This window comes from Salvia miltiorrhiza, chromosome 8, assembly GCF_028751815.1.
Source record: "Salvia miltiorrhiza cultivar Shanhuang (shh) chromosome 8, IMPLAD_Smil_shh, whole genome shotgun sequence".
Lineage (NCBI taxonomy): Eukaryota > Viridiplantae > Streptophyta > Magnoliopsida > Lamiales > Lamiaceae > Salvia > Salvia miltiorrhiza.
The window spans coordinates 53,163,425-53,181,196 of NC_080394.1; positions in this window are offsets into that span (position 1 = coordinate 53,163,425).

The following is a 17,772-nucleotide window of genomic DNA, read 5'->3' on the forward strand; positions in this document are numbered from 1 at the left end:
TTCACCTGAACTTTCAAATTAGCCAAAATATACCTGAACTTATATTTTTTGTTGTAAATTTCACCTGAACTTGCAATGATTGAACTCCGTCGAGGTGAAATTTACAACAAAAAATATAAGTTCAGGTATATTTTGGCCAATTTGAAAGTTCAGGTGAAAATTGCAACTTTTATCAAAGTTCGTGTATTTTTTGGCTATAATCCCTTTATTTATTTATCAGCAGTGTTATTTCATTTTGAAAAGATCAGCAGGGTTACTCCCTCCGTCCCATGAAGTGTGACCCATTTCTTTTCGGTACGGGAATTAAGAAATTGGTATTTTGTGTGTTAAGTGTGGTAGGTGAAAAAGTGAATAAAGGGTAAATTTTTTGACATTTTTAGAAACATGTCAAGCTTCGTGGGACAATCCAAAAAAGAAAGTGGGTCACGCTTCGCGGGATGGAGGGAGTATTTCTTAATTACTGAATAGGAATTTATTGTATTTATGTTATTTTAGCAGTAATGTCATTTTCATCTGTGCAAAATACTAAATTTATTTTGGGTTTAAAAAAAAAAAGAGTCAGTTACGAATTTTTTTTACTGTGTATGTTATGATCCTGGATTTTAAATTATAGTGGTACTTTACAAGTTAGTGGAATTTAAATTCGACCAGTTTAAAAGAAGCATATTCATGGATAGTACTTTTCAATAAATATGAATACTGATAGTCATAGATTAATCATAATTATTAATTACGTTTCAATGTAATTTCCATCAATATATTTCTATTTGAATTCGAACGGCGATTTTTAAATTAGTAACCTCCTATTACTTAGCATTTATTCACAATCCTTTAATTAATTGCATTACAATAATCTTTGAAAAAAAATCAATCATCCACATCAATATCCGGCTTGTAATGCTAAATTATTAATTAAATCACATCATTAACAAATTACTACAATGTTATCTTTTCATTTATAATCAATTACTGTATGATTTTTTATTCAATTTGCATTTTTTTACACGACATTTGATACGTATCAATAATATCTCTATTTTTAATTTGTCGACACCTTTATTTTTCTCGACAATTAATAAAAGAATGCCTACACACAAAAATAACAAATTTATTTATAATTTACTACAAATCAAAAGTTATAGATATTATTGTCAACGGGGCTTAGATATTATTCACAATCCTTTATGAGCGATCATGGGTTCAATTTATGTCTGCGTGCGATTGTGTGGATAGTGGTCCTGCCTGGGATTATTTTTCCACCGTCGTATGGTGTAGAGGCCGCCTGTGTGCGGATTGCTTATTTAATTATATTTGAATGCCTCTTGTAATTAAAATTTAAAAAAAAAAATTATGGACATTATTGAAACGATTCAAAATCGTAAATTTGGTCAAAATTAATGCATTGTTGGATAATTTTACCATTTCGTTTGATTTACATTGGATCTCATGTAGTATATAAATTTAATATATTTCACAAAAAACAACTTTGTACGAAAAATACCTGCAGTAGACAAACAAAAACACAAATGACTGTTGAATGTTTTTATGCTGTTTTTTTAAGATTTCAATTTTGGAGGATAGTAAGATTTTAGTAATGTATGAAAATTGGAAGGTTGCGTTGAAATATAGAGAAGACTGCTTATACTAAGTGTTTTCATTGTCTTCTTGCTTATAGTAAATTGGCCATTTTGTCGTTTTTGCTTTGTAGGACCACAATTTATAATATTTATATGTGGTAAATAGTAGTAAAACAGTTAAAATAATTGTTATGTTGCAATATTTATATTTATCTCTCCCTACATTTGTTTTGTATACGAGCACTAATTTTTACCTTTCTTAATTTGTTGTACATTCATCTAATGGTTAAAATATAATTCTGGTCAAATTTTGGTATAATAATACATTAAATTAATAATTATTGTAATTTTATAGTGATTGATATGGTAACCCGATAGCATAAATCGCGGAAATTGCGACGCTCATTTTAATTTTTACGAAAATCTCAATTGTGATAAAGTTACAACAATTATAATTTTGTGTATTTTTATATAAATTTTAAAATTAATGTGCCAAATAAAAAATCGGCTAAAGTAATGCTAATATTGCTATATTTATTTGATTCATGAAATAATGATCCTTCACGAAATGGCGAAAAAACGTGTAGTAGAGATGTCGCATGTTTTACTTTTCAAGTACATTAAATATATTTTAGAGTAAAATTTTGAAGTAGCCAAAATGAAGCATAAAACACAATTTATGGCCACACATTGAAAAAACACAAATTTTGGCCATTTTTATTGATTTGGACGCTTTTGCCCTTAATGAGGCGGACTGGGTAGGATCAGACACGCGGGTCGCGTGCCGGGTCGGGTTAGGCACTTATGGCACTATTAGTGCCATAAGTGCCATCGAAAATCCAAAATAAAACCAAGTAAAATAGTCATTTTGGCACTAATGGCACTATTAGTGCCATAAGTGCCAACGAAATTCAAAATAAAACTAAGTAAAATGGTCATCAGCACAAATACAGAAACAACAACATCATTTAAACCCTAAATGGAACATCTAAACCCTAAATGGATAATCTAAACCCTAAATGAAACATCTAAACCCCAAATGAATAATCTAAACCCTAAATGGAATATCTAAACCCTAGGGGGAAGTGTGCACTTATGGCACTTATGGCACTATTAGTGCCATAAGTGCCATCTTGGCACTTATGGCACTAATAGTGCCATAAGTGCCTAACCCGACCCGGCACGCGACCCGCGTGTCTGACCCTATCCAGTCCGCCTCATTAAGGGCAAAAGCGTCCAAATCAATAAAAATGGCCAAAATTTGTGTTTTTTCAAATGGTGGACAAAATTTGATTTTCATTCTTCATTATGGCCATTTGGGTGGATTGTTTCTATATTTTATCGGTAATATATGCTTTTTTTATGTTAGTATTGGAACATACTATATATTTTTTATTTTTTTTACAGTGGGGTAGAGTGGGGAGAATTTCTTTTATGCGATTTTGTTGGTCTTTTTGGAGGATATTAATTAATTCGTATATTATTTAATAAATTGAAATAAAAGTGCACTTATTTATTATTTTTTTTTTGATCGGTAAAATTAAAATTTTATTAAGATAAAAAGCAAGGCACCAGGGATGCCAATCAAAACAAGAAGGAAAGATTGAAACCCTTTGAGCACCACATGGTGAAAGGGATTCTCAACTCCAAAACTTTATAGACCTCATTCCAACTCCAAAGTCTACCCTTGATCTGTAAAACAAGTCTCTCAATATCCCAAATCTTTCCTTGAAAACGACTCTCGTTTCTTTTTTCCCATAGTGTCCAAACCGTTCCCACCCATAACGCATTTAGCAATCTTCTTCCTTTCTTCTTTTTGGCAGCAGAGATGAAGGAAGTGTAATGATGGAGAGTACCTCTAGGATTTGCCGTTTTGATGTGTAACCATTGGAAGATTTGGTCCCACACCGCCGCAGCTTTCGGGCAATGAAGAAACAGATGTTCCGTCGTCTCCTCTCCAGCGACGCAGGCGTTGCATCCTCTCTCTTCCCAGCTAATTTGAATTTGTCGTCTTCTTAAGTTGTCACAGGTAGCCAAACGATTTCTAAGACATCTCCACGCTGTCACCTTGGCTTTGTGCGATGTTGGAGCCTCCCAAACCATAGCCATCTCAGCCGGTTGAGTTTGTTGCGCCTCTCTGGAAGCCGCCACCAAATCATAAGCCGACTTTGTTGAGAATTTACCGTCCGTAGTTGCCCTCCAACTCCATCCATCAGTTAAACCTGTAGAAGGGACAAAAGCAGCAACAAGTCTCAAAAGTTCCCCCACCTGTCCATTCTCTCTTTCCCTCAAATCCCTCCTCCAATTCACCGACCACACCCACTCTTCTCCTTCCCAAAACCCACTCTCTCCGACAAGGGCTTTCTTATTCGAGCACAAGTTATACAATCTCGGGAAAGAGAACTTGAGAGGTTTGTTAACAGCCCACACGTCCTCCCAGAACATTGTATTCATCCCATCCCCGAGACTGTGTTGAAGGTGATCAATGAACCATCTATCGTCTCTTCCTCCCCCTTTCTCCACAATTTTCGCCCACCACCCCAACTGCCCACTTCTTCCCACCATCGAGCAATCCCCCTCTTCGCCCCAGACAAGTTCCCCATAAATCGATTTGATCACTCTCGCCCACAAAGCTCCCCCATCCACCAAAAATCTCCAAAGCCATTTAATTAACAGAACATGATTAAACAATTCCACATCCCGAAACCCAAGACCTCCTGTTTTCTTATTGGAACACAAGGAGCTCCATTTAAACCAGGTGATTCTTCTCGACTGAGAGTCTCCACCCCACAGAAATCTGGAGAACAAGGAATTGAGGTTCTTGAGCACAGTCTTGGGAATGAAAGCGTAGGCCAGTTGATATACCGGAATAGATTGAAGCACCGCTTTGACAAGAGTGATTCTCCCTGCCAACGAAAGAGGTCTTTTTCTCCAGCTTGCAATTTTGTTTGAGACTTTATCCACCAAGAACTTCCATTCGCTAACACCATTGCTTCGGCCTCCAATTTTGGTTCCCAAGTAAAGACACGGGAAGTAACCAATCTTGCAATGGAGAAACGAAGCCCATGTCCTCTCGACTGACACATTCACTCCCACCGTCATCAGGCTGCTCTTCGCGAAGTTGACAGCAAGACCCGAGACAAAATGAAAGAGAAGCAACAGACTTTTCAGTGATTCCACATTACGCTCATCAGCCTCTAAAATAAAGATGGTGTCATCCGCGTACTGGAGATGTGTAATCGGCACTTCATCCTTACCAATCTTAACAGGAAACAATAACTGTCGTTCCACTGCTCTCTCAACAAGCGCATTCAACCCTTCTGCAACAATGAGGAATAAGAAGGGAGACATCGGATCACCCTGTCTCAAGCCTCTCTCCATTTTGAAATCTCCCGTTGATGACCCGTTAACAAGGACACTTGCCGTGGCTGACTGTAGACACCCTTGAATCCATTTCCTCCAAATCCCATCGAAGTTCATTCTATCCAGCAAAGTATCCAAAAAATCCCATTGAACTGAGTCGAAAGCTTTGGCAAAGTCAATCTTAAAGAATATCCGGCTTCGTCGCTTCTTTTTTGACTCAACAACAACTTCATTCAAAATGACCGCACCATCGAGAATGAACCGCCCTTTAACGAAAGCGCTTTGATTATCAGAGATGATCGACCCCATCACCTTCGTCAGTCTCCCCGCCAAGATCTTTGCAATGATTTTATACAAGCTGGTAATGAGCGAGATTGGACGAAATTCGTTCAACGAATCAGCCCCTTCTTTCTTCGGTATTAAAACGATGAAAGAAGCATTACCTCCTTTAGGAATTTAACCGTTCGCGTGGAAGTCCTTCAAGACCTGGAGGATATCCTCCTTAACCACATGCCAAGCCGATCTCCAGAATGAAAAGTTAAAGCCATCAGGTCCTGGACTCTTATCGCCAGAGCAGCTCCAGACCGCTTCTTTAACTTCTTCGGGTTCGAAACCTCCAATCAGCCAATTTCTCTCCTCATCAGAGATTTTCCTTCTCACAAAGTCAATGGGAATAACAGGCATCTGTCTATCTTTCCGCTTGAAAAAGGTTTCAAAATGATTTCTCACCCTAGCTTTTACCTCTTCCGGTTTGGAGATCCATGAGTTATCAAAGATCAGTCCGCCTATGTCATTCTTCAACCGCCTCCCTTTAATCGCCTTATGGAAGAAGCCAGAATTCACATCTCCCTCCTTAAGCCATTTCAGTTTAGCCTTCTGTTGTAAAGTCATCTGCTTATGCTTCATCTGAAGGGAAATGAGAGCTTGGAGCTCATTTCTCCTGATAACATCCACTTCGCCTAAACAACTCTGCTCGTCAAGCTCATCTTTCTGTTGTAACTCCTTCTTTAATTCGTGAATTTTAGAATCAATCTCACCAAAGGAAGTACGATTCCAAACTTTTAAAGCCTCGCGAAGTTTCTTCAATTTCTCCTTAACCACGAAAAAGCTCCATCCCTGACAGTCAGTCCCCGTCCACACTTTCTTTACAACATCTTCAAACTCCGGGTGATTCGTCCAAGCATTTAGGAACCTAAAAGGTCTTGGTCCCCAATCCTCCGTTCTAGTAGTGAGAACAATTGGGCAGTGATCCGAGATCGAACGCTGAAGACCGCGTGCAGAACTTCCTTCCCAAGTAAGCATCCAAGGTTCGTTAACAAGGAAACGATCGATCTTGCTCTTACATTTGCCATTGGACTTGTACCAAGTGTACTTTCGACCTTGTGTATGAATTTCCTTCAGATCGTTCCCCCTAATAAAATCCTCGAAAAACCTCGCATCCGACGCTCGAAACGTCTCCCCGCTGCCCACCCTCTCTTCTCTTCTCCTGACTGCGTTAAAATCTCCCAAAATACACACACTTCGATCCGCATTCTGTTCAACAATAGAACCAATTGCATCCCAGAGAATCCTCTTTTCCTTTGATTCAGTTGGCGCATAAACATTGATAATGCAACACAAGAGACCGTCCTCCTTGTACCTACCGTTAACAACCACGGCCCCCGGTAAATCCCAAGAACTAGATGCTTCGAACACCTCCCTATTCCATAAACACGCAATTCCCCCAGCTCTCCCCTCAGAGTTCCTGATTGCCTTATCTGTGTTATTAAACCCCCACCAAGAATTACAAAAAATATCACTAAAAGTCTCCATTTTTGTCTCTTGTAAACAACAAATATCAATCTTATGCCCTCTTACAAGTTCCATAACATCTCGCTGTTTCGCAATACTCCCCAAGCCCCTAATGTTGTATGACAGTAAATTCATGGACAATTCATCTGACTCCCAGCATTATTGAAGGAAAGGAAGTTACCTTGCATCTCGATTTGGCGGACAATCACCTCTTCTTCAGTCTGACTTGAAAGACCTAACTTCTTCCCAAAGTCCCAGATTTTCTGACCTGAAATTACCCCCTCCTCTGTCAAAAGCAACCCTTTTTGTCTCTCCCCAATGTCTTCATCCTCTGCGGCCTCCTCCTCTCTCCCATTTAGTGGTTCTATTTCAGAGATGAAACGCCCCCAATTCTCCTTCTCCCTCGCTCTATTCTTCTTTTTCCTTTTACCTTTTTTTCCTTTTGTGCATCGGTGATCAGACCTTTTGTTGTTGGAAGGCAGCCTAACTTCCTCTGCTTGGGAGCCCGAAGAATCATCCTTTTCGGTCCTAGACACTCCCTCAGAATGGTTGTTTTCTTCTACAAAAACATTCACGTCGAGACTCTCACTGTTATCTTTCAGATCATCAATACCCCCTTGTAGAAGAATGGGTTCATTTTCCCTCTTTTCTCTCACAGCAGGAACCGTGGGCAAGGAATTAGGTACCTCGCAAAGAGTGGCCTGCTCGGCCCTGCAAGAAGACCGGCTTAAAACTGCGGCAGCAATCGCATTCAAAAGCAGTCTCGAGCCTCCCAACGTTGTCTCCTCATGATTGGTAACCTCGACTGACGTATCTGCAACGGTTTGTTGCGAAGGAATCGGAGAGTTCAATTCTTGGAGAACTGAGACGTCTTGCGAAGGAATCGAAGAGTTCAATTCTTGGAGAACCGAAACGTCTCCATCTTCCACACCGATGCCATCCATCATTCCAATGGTAGCGATAGCCTGATCCATGGATTCCACTCCATCCGACCATCCTGGATCCGATTCCGATTCCGACTCGTCTAAATCCGGTACTCCGAATAAGGACGAGAGTGGGTTATCCTGAATTTCTTCAATGCGAAGTGTGAAACTAGCTCCATCAATGCAGCACTCCACTACTTGCTCAATGGATTTGAGACCTGTAGAGATTTGGATCAAAGCTTCGTCCAATTTCTCTCTTTCTTTCGTGAGTTCGTGAATTTTCAAAACCCGCCCAAATTTTGCCGTCACCGAATCAAAGAAACGAGAGTTCCATGCATGAAGCGGGATCCCAATCCATTTCTTCCAAATAGATCGCTGCTGGTGAACATCCACGAAGTTCCATTTCCTCTTCCAAAGAAACCAGAAGTCACTCCATTCATCTAACTCCGTGAGAACTTCTTGTGTTGTCAGTTCGCAAATACTTCGGATGAGCACCAAACTTCCCCCCATCGTCGAAACTTTCAGTTTCCCGGCACATTCGCTGTTGATTTCTTCTTTGATTTCATCCCAGAAGAAATCATCTTTGATGAAACCTGTGAATGTTCCTTCAAGCCACTTTGAATCCTCCTCCGAAGTTTTGAATTGTAGCTTTTCTCTTGTGCTGGGTTCTCCTTCAGAGACTCCAGTGAGAACTTCTTTAAAGGAAACTCCTGGCTTCTTCTTTGCAGAATCCAAAGAATGGAAGTAGTCCGGTTTCTTTCCAATATCTCTTTTGGCGTCGAACCCCTTTTTTTTTTGCATCCCTCACCACCCTCTCAAACCTTGGTTTAAAAACTCTAATTTTGTAGCTTCCAATCCAAAGTTGATTCAACTGTTCAAGCAAACCTTCCGTATCCTCGACACCTTCGAATCGGACAAAGCCGAAAGGCTTCCCTTTTTTATCTCTCTTATTGGGACAGAAAATGTCAGTCGGAACGCGGACGGCACCAAACTTCCTTCTTAAGAAATCAAAGCTGCAATGTTCGGGGATGTTGTTGAAGAAGAAGGTGACTCTCTGTGATCTCGGAGGAGGTTTAACCTCTCCAGTGGATCGACCAGCTCCAGTCCTCCAAGTCTTCGGCTGTCTATGAAAGTTATTGCTCCGTTGATACACCTCATTGCCTTTTGCTCTGGTCCTCTCGTGCCCCCTTCTCCTTACCACCCTCCAAACCTCCTCGCGACTCATTCTCTCCGGACAATGAAATAGGAAAAAACTCTCAACCAAGCAACTTCAAGTAACTCCACAATAAATTCAACTCAACAGCCACTGGTCAGTTCAAAAACATTCAAGGTAATCCATTATTGCAAATATCCATTCCAGTAAGCATTCATATCCAAGGAAAATAGTTTGAAGAAGATGAATCCGTAAACTGCCTCTATTCGAAGTGTTGTGAAATCCCAAATCCCAAACTCCAAACCATACGCCATTTTCATAGTAGAGAAGAGACTACGATAAGGATGAAGGACGGCACAACGACAGAGCTTTCAACCATTACTAGAAAGCTTACATTGGCGTCGGAACTTGGGTACAGTGACAGCAGATGACGCTGGCCAGAGCGGGAGGAATCGGCCTAGAGAGACTGCAGGCGTTGAGTTAGGTGGCTGGTTGGCGAGATTCAGAGCATAGCGTCGTGACTACCGGCGTTGACCGATCTTGCGCAGAGGTGGGATGTCTGCTGGTAGAATTGCACTCTGCGTCGGCGGCTCCGGTGGCTGCGACTGCAGCTACGACTCTGTCTCCTAAGCGTCGGAGGTCTGCTGGGAGCCGGTCTGCTTGGTGGAGGAGGAGCGACGCCGATCGATCTGCTGGGTGGCGGAGGAGAGGCGCCGGTCTGCTGCCTCAAAATTTGTTCAATGGGAGCCGGTCTGCTGGGTGGAGGAGGAGCGGCGCCGATTGATCTGCTGGGTGGCGGAGGAGAGGCGCCGGTCTGCTGCTGCCTCAAATCTGCACGACTGCAGATCTGCTGGAAGCCGATATGGTGGATGGCGGCGGAGCTCCGCTGGGAGAAAACCGATCTGGTGGATGGCGGAGGAACTCGCGAGGAGACAGATTGGGCGAGAGAGAGAGATCGCGGTCAACTATCTTCAAATCACGATCAGATCTCTCTCTACTTGCAGGCTGCGTGCAGATCGTCTCTCTGCGGTGGCTGGGTGTGTGCCGATCGCCTCTCTGCTGCTGCTGCTCGGAGGCAGCGGAAAGAGTCAGGTGTCGGGGCGGCGAGGCTCAGAGGTGCGGCGGCTCGACGACTGTAGTCTCAGGCTATGAGATGGCGTGCAGATCGGTGGCCGACTGCGTGCAGATCGGTAGCCGGTTGCGAGCAAAGCCGGGCTGGTGGCGAGCAACGCCGGACTGGTGGCAGATCGGCGAAGGCGGGGTGGTCAAACGCCCGCTAAACTATTCCCTCTCAAAGCTTTCCTCTCAACCCTTTTTTTTCATGCACTTATTTATTATTTCATTGGTTATATTATTCACATGAGACTCATTGGCTCAAAATCACACATTATTTGTTAGTTTTTAGATTTTTAGAGTGTGTTTGATAAGTCTATCCTTTAATGGCATGGCTAGCTCATGCATTAGTATAGTAATTACATTGAGAAATATCTAAAATTGAAATTATATTTTATTAACCTAACAGTAAAATTGTCTAATTTATATATAGGTGACACTACTCTTACACGAACATATAAAACGAGATTTGGTATAACATTTACAAGCATATATACTACTTTGTTAATATATAGCTATTGGTGCAGCATTTATAATAAAACCTTATAAATCAGAACTTGGGATTTGGAAGGTTGGCTAAGAAAAATATTGCAGGGTTATATTGGAAATTTACAGTAATTATACTTTGTTTCCATTAGTGAACACAATAAAAAAAGAAGAAGAAGGCAATGATTGTTGTTACTATGCCATGTTTTTAATTAAGGATTTGAATTCAATTTTGTTTGGCTCCATTAGAAAAAAGATTATAGCTACATAATTAATAATTAAGTCGTCGGCCCTCCCTCATCATAACGTTGCTTGATTTAAATTGTTTAGCTGTTATTTTATTTATATAGATAAATGAAATATTTTCGTCAATTAATGGAATTTTGTCAATTTATTATTTGAAAATTTCTAGTGAATTAGTAATAATTATTTGTTTGACAATTAAGAAAAAAGATCCCCTGAAAAAAAAGACAGTTAAAGAAAAAGAAATAAAGGTCAGCGATAATTTTTTAGAGTTTTCTTAATTACTTTTTGCTAAAGAATTTCGTTTTCGTATCGTGTCTTTATTAATTTTTATTTTAAGTCGTTTTCTTATTCCCCTTGCTGTGATTTTTTTATTAATTTTAGAGCATCCAAAATATATTCAGACATTCTCAGAAGTCAGAACATTTCCAATATGTCACCGTCATAAAAAAAAATTATTAAAAAAAAATTAGATATACATATATATATTATACTCCTATGTAAGAAGGGCCAAATAGCAAATAAATTTCTGCAGTAGGCTCGTGAAAACGAATCATTAAATAAAAACAAAAAACTACTATGAGAAATAGTACAATTTTTCTAGTTTTTTGGAGTTACCAATGAGATGCTGTTATAACTGAATACCATGCAAGTATGCAACACTCACTCACACACAAGTTTATTTATTCATTTCAGTTATTTAATCAACACTAAGAAGCATGCGCTCAATCGTGCGATACAACACCATCATTAAAATTAAATGATAATTTTAATAAATAAATATAAATATTAAACATAATTTATATATAAGTAAATACAAACATGAACAAATATAAATTCCATCTTTGTAATTGCATCAAGCTGTTGTAATAAAAAATATAAATAGTAGTAATTTATAAAGAATATATAAATAGTAAAATATAAAAATAATATATAGTAAAATATAAAAAGTAAAAATAGAATAAATATGAAAATATGAATAAAAGATAATAGAAAGAAGGAGAGGAAAACCAGATTTTATTTAATAGTGAAAAGTTGCTTCTACAATTCAAAGAAGGAGCTATATAGCTCATACAAAAAAAGCGGAAAAAGAAAAGAGATAACAGCTCATGCGTATTGCATGAGAGCTGACCAATGACAACAGCATGGTGTAGCTACACCGATCTAAGAATGTATGTGTATGCACGCTGTTTTCAACTCCAATAGGCCCCCTCAAGATGGGAGATAGATACTATGAAACCCCATCTTGGCCATGATGCCCCGTAACGCTGGTGTAGGCAAGGCTTTTGTTAAGACGTCCGCAAGTTGCAGCGTGTTCTTAACATGAATTGGATGCACAACCTTGTTCAAATACTTATCTCTTACAGTATGACAGTCTATTTCAATGTGCTTCGTGCGCTCGTGGAAGACTGGATTGCAGCATATGTATACTGCTGCTTGATTGTCACAATATAAGGGAGTGGCTGCCTTTTGTGCAACTCCAAATTCAAGCAGCAAGTTCCGAATCCAATTAACTTCACAACTCACTTGTGCCAAAGCCCTGTACTCAGCTTCAGCTGAAGATCTGGAGATCGTGTTCTGCTTCTTTGACTTCCAAGAAACTAGTGAAGAATCCAAGAAAACAGCAAAACCAGTAACCGATTTTTGAGTGGTTGGACATGAAGCCCAATCCGCATCACAAAAAGCAGAAAGGTTTAAGGTAGAGGACTGTGCTAAGAACAAACCGTGGCCTGCAGTGCCTTTTAAGTACTTAAGAACACGTTCTGTTGTTGCCATGTGCCCCTCGCATGGTTTAGCAACAAACTGGCTGAGATTGTGTACAGCAAAAGTGATGTCTGGCCGTGTTAAACTGAGATAAAGCAACCTCTCAATGAGTCTGCGATAGCTAGTAGAATCTGGAAGCAAAACACCTTCTTCGGTACTCAAATGTTTCCCTGATTCCATGGGAGTAGTAGCTGGCTTGCTATTCATCAAGCCAGTGTCCTTGAGTAAGTCAAGAACATATATACTTTCTCTGACACAGAAAGATACCCTTCGTGCTGCGAGCAATCTCTATTCTCAGGAAATAAGTAGGCTTTCCCAAGTCTTTATACTTGAAAGTCTTGCCAAGAAATTCTTTAAAAGTAGTGACTAGAGATGTATCATTGCTAGCAAGCAGAATGTCATCCACATAAAAACTTGTCACCATCCTTCTTGTAGAAGAAAGAATGATCACAATCCGACTGTTTCATACCAAAAGCACTCAAAGCAGCAGAGAACTTCAGATACCACTGCCGAGAGGCTTGCTTGAGCCCATATAAAGATTTAGTGAGCTTGCACACAGAACCAGGAGGATATGGTTTCTCCCATGCATCAAGTAAGCCTGGTGGCAGTTCCATGTAAATATCTTCCTCAAGATCGCCATACAAAAAGACATTATTAATGTCCAGATGACAAAGATCCCAACCAGACACAGCAACCAAAGAAAGCATGATCTTAACAGTAACTAACTTAGCAACTGGTGAAAAAGTATCCAAAAAATCAACACCGGCTTGCTGGGTGTATACCTTGGCCACAACCCGAGCCTTATACCTATTAAGAGTGCCATCTGCAAAAAACTTAGTTCGAAAAACCCATTTGCACCCAATAGCTATCTTGTCAGGAGGTAGCAAGGTTATGAACCAGGTGTTAATCTTGATGAGAGCTTCAAGTTCAGCTTGCATAGCCCTTCTCCATTCAGAATACTTAGCAGCTTCATGATAAGAGGAAGGCTCAGGAATAGAGGATAGGGAACATATGAGTCTGAAATAGGCAGAAGATAGCCTATAGTAAGATATGTACTGGTGGATAGGATAAGGAGTAGAGAAGACATAATTACAAACATAATCAGTGAGATGAGAAGGCTTTTTGATGATTCTACCTGATTTGGTGGTAGGAACAACAGGATTTTGAGATGGAGAAGAAGTAGTATTATCAGAGACAGACTCTGGAAGAAAAGTAAGAGGAATGTCTGGTGATGAAGATGAAGGAGTGTCTGGTAATGGTGCTTCTGATTTTGAGGAAAGATGAGGTGTGGATGTCAGATCAGTGGGAGAATCAGAGTCAACAGGAAAGGTGAAGATAGGTTCTGGGAAGGAAGATGGTGACTGATGAGAGTAGGGAAATATGTGTTCATGAAAGATAACATCTCTACTGAGAAAGATTTAATGTGTATCTAGATTGAGTACTCTATATCCCTTGTATCCAGGTGGATAACCCAAAAACAAACATTTGACAGCCCGAGGAGAAAACTTGCATCTACTTCTATCCAATGTAGAGGCAAAGCATAAACACCCAAACACTTTGAGACGAGCATAAGAGAGAGACTTACCAAAGAGTAACTCAAAAGGAGTGGTTTTATGTGGCAACACAGAGGATGGAATACGGTTTATAAGATAAGAGGCAGTATGTATACACTCTCCCCAGAAAGACACAGGTAAATGTGACTGGAAAAGAAGACTTCTAGCAACATTTAAAAGATGTTGATATTTCCTTTCTACTCTAGCATTCTGTTGTGGAGTGGAGACACATGAATGATGTACTATAGTTCCATGTTCAGCATATAGCTCTTCCAACCCAAATTCAGGTCCATTATCACACCTAAGGATTTTAATATGTTTCCCAAATTGAGTGGCAACTGTATTGAAGAATTGAGTAAGGATTGTTTTTACATCTGACTTAAATTTCATGAGAAATGTCCAAACAAATCGAGAACAATCATCCACTATAGTGAGAAAGTAAGAATATCCTTGATGAGTGGGAGTCTTATATGGTCCCCAAATGTCACAATGAACAAGATCAAAAATCTCTTTTGAAATATGAGTAGATACAGGGAAAGACAAACATTTTTGCTTAGCTAGGGGACAGACTTCACACACAGTCTATTTACAAGAAGAGAGGGATAAAGTCCTAGACAAAAGCTGAAGTTTAGCAAATGATAAGTGACCTAATCTATGATGCCATAGATCAGCTGATACAGCATGAGAAGAATGAGATAGCGAAGACTGGAAAGGTTGAACTGAAGGTGCTTCCATCACATATAGATTGCCCAATCTGCTACCCTTCCCAATCACAATCCCCCGTGAAGCTCCCTGAATCACTAAGGTATTAGGAGTAAAAATCACAGAACAACTAGTAGAAGAGGTAAGTGAAGGCAAATGTAGAAACACAGAGAACTGACTCCAGATGTAATGAAGGAGAAATAACAACAGTACCAATGCAGCTGACTTCAGCATTGCTACCATTAGGCAGATTGACATGGACATTAGTAGCTATGAAGGGATTAACTAGCATGTTAGGGTTGTTGCACACATGGTGTGTAGAGAAGACAAAGTAGAACAAACTAAAGGATGAAGAGATATAGTACCACTAAAAGGAGGAGAACTTGCAGCTGAAACAGAAGAATCACCACCAAATTGAACACCATCAAATTTAACAGGAGCAGACACCTGTGAAGTAGGCACAGAAGTAGAATTGATTTGTGATGAGGAGTAATATGTGCAAAGCAGAGAAGTGGTATAAGCCAGAGGAGCGGGCTTCATCAGAGAAACGGGCTTCCGCAGAGAAGTCAGAGGGATGGGCCTTGTCAGAGGAACAACCTTCACCAGAGAAGTCATTCTCGCCAGAGAAGTGGTCTTCGCCAGAGAAATCACCGAAAGAGCGGGAAAATCTCCCGCTTGAGGGCAAAATTACCATGATGCCCCCGACCACGCAAGGCGCATGTTCCAACAGTGAAATTACCATTTGACCCTTAACGTGTAATCTATAAATAGCCTTGAACATGTACCTTGTAAACGCGCGCTTACTTCACTTGCAATACTATTGCAATCAGATTCCCGTGCTCTCAACTTTACTTTTCTCTATCGCTTTTCCAAACAACACTAGGTATAATTTGTAACTTAGCAATAATGTACCAATTAAATCTATGTACGTTCAATTATAATTCACCAATTTGCATCTGAGTTTGCAAATAAGTAATCATCCTAGCCATATCTGCAGAGGACAAGCCAGGAGGACCTTGGGGAGTAACCAATGTTTCAGTAGAAGAACTCAATTGGTTTACAGATCTATTTCCTTCAGATGAGTAATTGTGATATCTAGGTTGACCTCTTCCATAACCCGGTGGATAGCCAATGCTTTCAAAACATTTATCAACTGTATGACTGGTTTTTCCACAGTGAGTACATAGAAATTTACCTTTATTGCCTCTTCCTCGAGCAAAAATGGTAGAGTTTATCATAGATCCAACTGAGTCACTAGCCATCTGAGGCAAAAGAGGCACATAATCAATAGATCTCTGTCGCTCCTCTTGTAACACAACAGAGAAAATCTTAGAAAGAGGTGGAAAAGGAGACGTCAAAATAATCTGCGATCTGATTTGAGAAAAACTACAATTCAGCCCGAGGAGAAATTGCATGGAACACTCCTGCATTTGATACTCATTCCATCTCCTTGAACTATGACACCTACAATTATCACAAGTACACCACCGAGCCGGCTGGTAATCTCTATATTCATCCCATAGAACACGAAGTTTGGTGAAATAGGTGCTGATATCGTCAGCTCCCTGCTGTAGAGTGAACAACTGTTGCTTGAGCTGACAGATCCTAGCCAAATTTCCTTGAGAAAACCGATCCTTCAGATCATTCCAAATATGAGCAACATCATCTATGTACATAACGTTGGAGCTAATATCTGGTGTAACAGAGTTTCTGATCCACGAGACAACCATACTATAGTGAGGACGAGGAAGAGATCCATCGATGAAAGCAAGCTTATTCTTTGCAATAAGCGCAGTGGTCATCGACCGATGCCAATTAGTGTAATTGGATCCGGTCAACTGCCGTGTAACAATTTGAATGCCAGGATTATCACTTGCGGGAAGAAAATAAGGACTAGAGGGATCCTCATATGGAGGTATGTGATGGGGATTTTTGGTGTTTGAAGGTGTGGCAGGAGCCATTGAAGAAGAAGAGCGAAAAATAGGAAGGAAACAGCAGAAGACTTAATATTTTGCTCTGGATACCATAATCGAAAGAAGGAGAAGAAAACCAGATTTTATTTCATAGTGAAAAGTTGCTTCTACATTCAAAGAAGGAGCTATATATAGCTCATACAAAAAAGCGAAAAAAGAACAGCTCATGCGTATTGCATGAGAGCTGACCAATGACAACAGCATGGTGTAGCTACACCGATCTAAGAATGTCTGTGTATGCAAGAAAGAAGTCAAGGACGGTGACTTTAAAAAAAATGAGAAATGAGAGATAGAGGAGAGGATAGAGAGAAAAAAAACTGACTTTAAACTATAATAACTTATTGGTTTTAATTTTTTTTTATAATTTTTATATCAAATTAAAGATATTGTCATTATTAAAAGACCTCTACATATCCAAATACACATATAAAACTCGCAGCTACCCAAGATGGTACCAAGCGTGATACTGAAACACAGCAGATAGTAGATATAGAAATAAACGCGGACACACGAAATTGGTAACCCAGTTTGGTTAAACAACCTACGTCTGGGGGGCCTCGCCCAAGGGAAAACGATTTACTATGAGAGATTAAATGACAGCAGGACTTACACAAGACTCAATCTTTCTATGTCTCTATAATTTCCCAAAACCTCAACACTAGAGAAAAGTCGAAAGCTAGATAACACTAACCTTCTAAGTGTGAACCCCGACGAACACACTTACTCCCTTACAATTTGAAATTCAACTCACAATGGAGATAAACTAACAAATACTTTGCTATCAACAAGATTAAATGCAAAGTAATAAGAAGCAGAACATAAACTCCAAGAAAGATGTTCTAACTAACAGAAACTTGTTGCGTTCGCCAGATGCTCGAATAAATGCTCAAAAATGCCAACCATAGCTGTTGGAGGAAATCAGCCTTATATAGAGAAGAAACCCTAAGTTTTCTTCTTGAATAAGGACTCATACTTGATAGCTTGCAAGTCAATCCAATAGATACATAAAGATCTCTTCGAAAATCACTCAAAATAGGAAACAAAGATCCTCAAGATATGATCTTATCTGCAAGAGAATCTCTAAGTAAAATTCGTCTGCATCGCGGTATCACCTCTGGTTTCTCGGTTGGT